This window comes from Lepidochelys kempii, chromosome 3 (genome assembly GCF_965140285.1).
Source record: "Lepidochelys kempii isolate rLepKem1 chromosome 3, rLepKem1.hap1, whole genome shotgun sequence".
Taxonomy (NCBI): domain Eukaryota; kingdom Metazoa; phylum Chordata; order Testudines; family Cheloniidae; genus Lepidochelys; species Lepidochelys kempii.
Genome location: NC_136382.1, coordinates 88,819,021 through 88,825,551, shown reverse-complemented (window position 1 = coordinate 88,825,551; position 6,531 = coordinate 88,819,021).

The following is a 6,531-nucleotide window of genomic DNA, read 5'->3' as shown; positions in this document are numbered from 1 at the left end:
TCCTGAAGCACAACATGCTCCAACCAGTTACAAGCCTCTTTCACTGTGGTGCTGAGAACAGGGGCTGTAGAGCTGACATATCCCCAGCTGCCTTGTTAGGGCAGTATTGTGGCCCCTTTGTATTGCGGTCAGAGCAGACGCCAAGGTTCTGTCTTTGTGTTCATAAATCCGGTGGGATTTAGAAGGCAGGGTGGAAATCAATAAAAGTATTGTCTGCTCACAATGGACTTCTGTCCTTCATGATGGTTATTAGTAAGGAGTTGATCTTGTATGTCTTTTCTTAGGGCCAAATCTGACTCCATTTAGTTAGAAACAGGAACTCCAAATACAAATCCAGACAAACTGGATGGAGATAGTTAATGATTCAAAACATTTCCTCCCATCAAAACTTCCAATATCTAGTCTTACTTGCCTGCCTTTCAACCTCTTTCAGAAAGTTAGTTTACTGAGCAGCCAGCTATCTTCTAACACTAGTGATTGTCAGGTAGTGGGTTTTTAGAAATTTGTTTTTTACATTGAGATGATCAGTCTGGCCATTTTCCCACAAGTTCATGTGCGTCAGTCTATTTTCCCCCAAATATAGCTTGAGAATGGATAAAACAAAGTGAAAACAGAAATAATAGAAAATATAACAAGCTTTACATTATCTCAGGCTCTGGGAAAGAGATGTTATCTGATGGATAGTTACTCTTTGTAGATCTTTCATATCACACCCATCTGCAAGGCTTTCTAATTTAAAAACATGCCTACTTTTTCCCTGAGGCATCGTCAGACATAATATCATACATTCATCTTGTTGAACACCAGCATAATTTATAGCCATCTTCTTTTGCAATCAAATAAACTATTTTGGAAGATTAAAAATATGGGACACTCAGATAGTTATTTTCAACTCCAAAGGCCAGCAAGACCCATATAAGTCCTTATGAAGGTGAATGTGCCCCATTTCCTAATGGACTGCTGAAGTTTTCTAAGGTCATTTGAGGAGACAAATTACAATACCCTGATCATTATTATATTGTAACTTTACCATCTTGGTTTTTCAAATCCCACCTACCTGTTGGAGCTCTTGTCTATTCCCTTTAATATCAATTTAACAATGGTATTTATTAGTGATCATTATACTTTTAAAAACACTTATGCCAAAAAAGCAAAAAAAGAGATGCATCAGGGCTTTTGCAAATTATTTCACTGCTCTGCATAAACACAATCTCTGAACTGTGCTGTACACTGCACACAGACTTTCCTAGGCCATCAGGCTGTCAGACACACAAATGTACAGGGAACTGGCTTCAGGAAATTACAGGAGCAACTCAAGGGGCAAATATTGTGGCCCCTAGCAAAATATACTGTTGATGTATCATGTTGCCATACATAAGCAAGAACCACCAGGAAATATTAGATATGTAAGGGAATATATTAGCCTACCCTCAAAGAGAAATAATTGAAATCCTCACCATTGACACAAGAATTATGTGTTCTGTTAGCGCCTGCATTTGCACTAAGATATTGTTACAGTATTAAAATAACATAAGACATACTTTCAGATTGTGACTAAAGTTTATGGCCCAACAGACTAGTCCTTTATTAATCCAGTAAAGAATGGTAGAAAGTACTGTATTTACAGAAAAGACAAAATTAACGTGCAGGACTTTATCCTTTATAATTTTTCTAATGACTGTTCCTGTGACTTTTGATATTCAATATGTAAAGACTTCATTGGGGAAATGGCTGTACAATGAAGGCCTCACTTCGTCTTCATGGGACCAGTTTCTGTTATCACTGACCCCTTAGTCCCATTAAGAGAGGGCCATTTTGTTTTCCAGTGCTCTCCTACAGTCCAGTCTACCCATTGTTACTTCCCATTTCCTTTGCTGCAGTCTGTCCCCTGCCCTGGGAGAAGGTTGCCAACACTGTGGTCTCAGGCCCTGTCTACACTACAAACTTTGTTCCATGCAAGCGGCATCTGCATAAAACTGCTGCAGTTAGTATATCACTTGTGCATGAGCATACTTGGCTTCTGGTGTTGGCGGTGCACATACTCACCAGGAGTGCATGTATCAATACACAGTGCAGTTCATGACGGGTAGGTATTCCAGTGTGCAACCTGCCACCATCCAGTGCACTGTCTTTTTGGGAAGCTTTGGTAGTGAATGGTGGGGCCAAAATGAATCAAGCAGGGATGACTGGGAGCAAGGGGTCATCTTCCCAGTGTGCAACAATCTCCATCCCATAACGTCATCTCTAGCACATAATTTTTTGCACCTTTTTTTCAAAATCCCACAAACCCACGTGGCCCTCCTCGCTGCCCTCCTCTGATAGAAGTGTGGCACCTGCAGAACTCTGCACTATTTGTCATAAGTGTTGCAAGCACAGGATGCACGATCCTCTGGTATTTGCAGAGCTTCAAGAAGAACCGAATCAGCAAGGGAACATGATTTCTTGGAAGACGGAATGCTGTGGGACATAGCAAGTACCAATTCAAGGTGGCTTACACAGAACAGCTGCAGATGGTGGAGCACTAATTCTGGTCCCAAGGAAGGAGTACTGACTGGTGGGATTGCATCATAATGCAGGCTTAGGATGATGAGCAGTTGCTGCAGAACATCCAGGTGTGCAAGGCCACATTCCTGGATTTGTGCATTGAGCTCACCCCAGCTCTCCAGTGCAGAGACGTCAAAATCAGAGCTGCACTTACAGTGAAGAAGTGAGTGGTGATCGCACTGTGGAAAGGTGGAACCCCAGATTGCTACCGAGCAGTGGAAAATCATTTTGGAGTTTGAAAATCCACTGTGGGTACTGTTGTCATGCAAGTATGCAGGGCTCTTAATTGTCTTCTGCTACACAGGACTGTGACTTTCAGCAATGTGCAGGACATAATGGATGGACTTTCAGCAGTAGGGTTCCTGAACTGTGGAGAAGCAATAGATGGCACATACATTCCTATTTTGGCATCAGACCACCTTGCCACAGAGTATGTCAACAAAAAGGGCTATTTTTCTGTGGTTAGCAAATATTGGTGGATCACTGGGGATGCTTCACCAATATCAATGTGAGCTGGTCAGGGAAGATGAATGATGCTCACATCATTAAGAATCCAGGACTTTCCAGAAAGCTACATGTAGAGAGTTTCTTTTCTGACTGGTACATTACCATTGGGAATATTGAAATGCCAGTAGTGATCCTGGGGGACCCCGCCTATCCCTTGCTCCCATTGCTCTTGAAGCCAGACACCTCGATGGCACCAAGGAGAGATTCATCTGCCAACTCAGCAGGTGAAGAATGACCATTTAACATGCTTTTTGTGATTTGAAGGGATGCTGAAATTGTTCACTCACAAGACTGGATCTCAGTGAGAAAAATATTCCAACTGTTATAGCTGCCTGCTGTATCCTGCATAATATCTGTGAAACAAAGGGAGAAAAGTTGCTGCCAGGATGGAGGTGGAGAGGTGGTCTGAGTTTGAACAGCCAGATACAAGAGCTCAACATGGAGCAATACAGCTCAGGGAAGCTTTGAAAGAGCACTTTAACAGTCACAGTAATGCATCGTGGTGTACTGTGCTCTGTCTAGCCCTGCTGTTTTGAGGCCTGTTAGGAACTGTGTAATGTTTGGTGTACATGTATGACTATAACACTGTCAATGTGGCTATTAATTTTGTGGAGCTTGCTATACATTTATGATTATTACTCTCACTGATCCAATGAGTTGTCACACTGTACAGTAACAAGTAAAGTGGGCGCTTTCAGAATGGCTAGGCACTCTACAGCATATGTTGTGAACTAATAAAGATGAATTATGTTCCAAATAATAGAATTTTATTCTGTAACAAAATCAGTGAAAAGAAAAATTCATGTAATTTTAAAGCTAATAATTTACAAATTCAATAAATTAATAGAACAGAACTTATGAAAGGAAAAGGACATTCATGTCCATTTTAGCTACACATACACTGACATGTGAAAACCATGGTTGATGTCTGTGAAGCTGTGGTTGTCTTTAATGTCCCCTGGGTTGTAAGGGTAGTTCAGTGGCCCCTGATGCCATGTGGAATGTTGAGCAGGAATATAGGGAGGTCCCGCAATGGAGTTCTCCATGGACTGCTGAGGGAGTTGAATCCTGGATTGTTCAACCACTAGGTCCACAAGAGTCTGTAGCATCTCTTGGCTGCTGGAAAAGTCACATTATGTTCTGGTGCATCTCCATCTCACCCAGATCACAGCAAAAGAGCTTTCAAGCAAGTGGAAAGAAGATATAAAAGGGGGAAAATGACATCCTGATGGGACCTTACTCTCCCTACAACAACACACCTGGAAACACCTGAGGAATAAAGACTGAACAGGGGGGAAGTGATAGTCCCAGGCTAAGGGACTGCTAGCCTGTGTATGAAAACCTGGGAAACTCAAGCTGCAAAGCCAAGGCAGCTTGTGTGTTAAGAATCTGCCAGCCTGTTTATCACTCAGTGTGAGAATTTCTAATTCATATCCTACCTATCTAGTGTGTTAAACTCAGTTTGCGGTTTTGTTTATTTACTAAGTAATCTGCTTTGATCTGTTTGCTATCACTTATAATCACTTTATAACCTATCCTTTTGTAGTTAATAAACTTATTTTATGTTTTAATCCCAATCAGTGTGTGTTTGACTAAGGGGTCTAGGGAAAATCTCAGCTTGGTTACCACAAGTGTGCATGGTCCTCTTCACATTGAGGGAGAGGCAGACCAGGGCAGAATGGTATTGCTCTGGGCTCCTAGGCTGGGAGGTTAGTGGTTAGAGACCCTGCATGTGATTGCGGCTGGGTGTGTCCCTACCTGTGTGAATGCTGGTGAAAGTGCAAACTTGGAGGGCTTTGCAACTTGTCACAGCAGCACAGCGTTAGAGGGAGCCCAGGCTGGTGGGTCAAAGGGCTCAGTGGTACCCAAGTTCCAGGTGGTACCCTGGGGCGAACCATCACAGTGAGGTCTCCAACAGGTATACATGCAGTTCTTTTAAAAGGGGCACTGGATCAACTGTTGGTCTGCCTGGTCTTCTGGTATGTCTGACATAGTCCTTCAATTTCACTCAGCTCTGCTACTGGTCCCCATTATACCCCTTTTTCTGCATCCTCTGTGGAATCTGTTTGTAGATGTCCACATTTCTATGACTGGTCAGTAGCTGTGCTTGTAAAGCCTCTTCTCCCCACAGGCTCAGGACATCCAATACCTTCTGTCTATTCCAAGCCAGAGTGCATGTGAAGCATGTAGCCAGCATGGTAAACTGGGCAGTTGAACACAATGATGGAGAGCTGCTAGGCTTGCCAAGCTGGGCAATCAGGAAAAGGCATTTCAAAAACTCCTGGGGCCCCTGGAATGTCAAGGTGACAATTATGACCAGCGTGGTCAGTATCAGGTATTAGGGTCAATATAGGTAACACAGTGTCTGTAGTCCTGCTGTGTGGACATCAGTACATTAAGCATGTCTGAATGGTGCTTGGGAAGGTGGTGTTACTGCATCACTTTAACAGGGTACTTACATTTGTGGGAGACAAATTTAACTGTAGACACATGCAGAACTAAGTTGACACAAGGTGGCTTACATTGACCTACCTGCTGTAGACCAGGCCTAAGGGGGTCATTTCAGTACTCTTTCTTTAACTTCCCTTGTTTTCGGTGTTTACAGTATGTGGGTGTGAGTGAGCCTGTTAGGTAGCACCTAAGAGAGGTGATATCCACCCCCACTACAAAGGGGATCTGTGGGAAAAGCTAGGATTAGTGGAGGAGGTAAGAGGCATTTAGGGACCCTTTAAAACCATTCCCCCTACCACACTCCCCCAAAACAGCCAGCATGTAGCAGATGTAGATAAAATGGTTTCTATATAACAGGGGAAGTTTGGTGGGCAAATCAGGGAAGAGGTTTGGCGTTTGATTATGGATTAGTTCTATTTTAAAAGTAATTCCACTATGGCCTGGGAATAGGTCAACAGGCTCACTCTGGCTCCTGCTGGTTTGTGAATTGTTATCCTTAACAGCTACAGTGGACAGCTCTGTTTACAGGTGCAGGAGGGTGTTATATTGATTTAGCTTAATTTGGTCAGCTACTGAATTCAGCTACATTGATTTAAAGCAGCTTTAAACAGATTTAGGTGTCTATCCAGGGGTTTGCATCATTTAAGTAAAGGGTTGGCTAACTAATGGCTGGCTTTCTGGATGTTTTTCCACTACTGTAATAGGTTGAGGGGAAGAAGAAGATCTGCCTATAGCATATACATGAAGTCTGACTTTGTGGCATATATTCTTTGCATTCTTCTCTGATGTAATTGGGCCTAAATCCAACAATTTATCCACAATGTTTTCAATTTTCTACTTCTGGTTATTGTCGGGGCTGACCTCTGATTATTTTTGTTTGAACAAAATCAGAATTTGTTTCTCATCAAGGAAAGAAAAAGCTTGAAAAGCCCAGTGTTTCTGGAAGGTTTTTTTGCCGGTTTACTTGGAGCATTCATGATCAGTGTGCCTTAGGTGAAACATTTCATGTCCCTCCAGCACTCCCCGTTG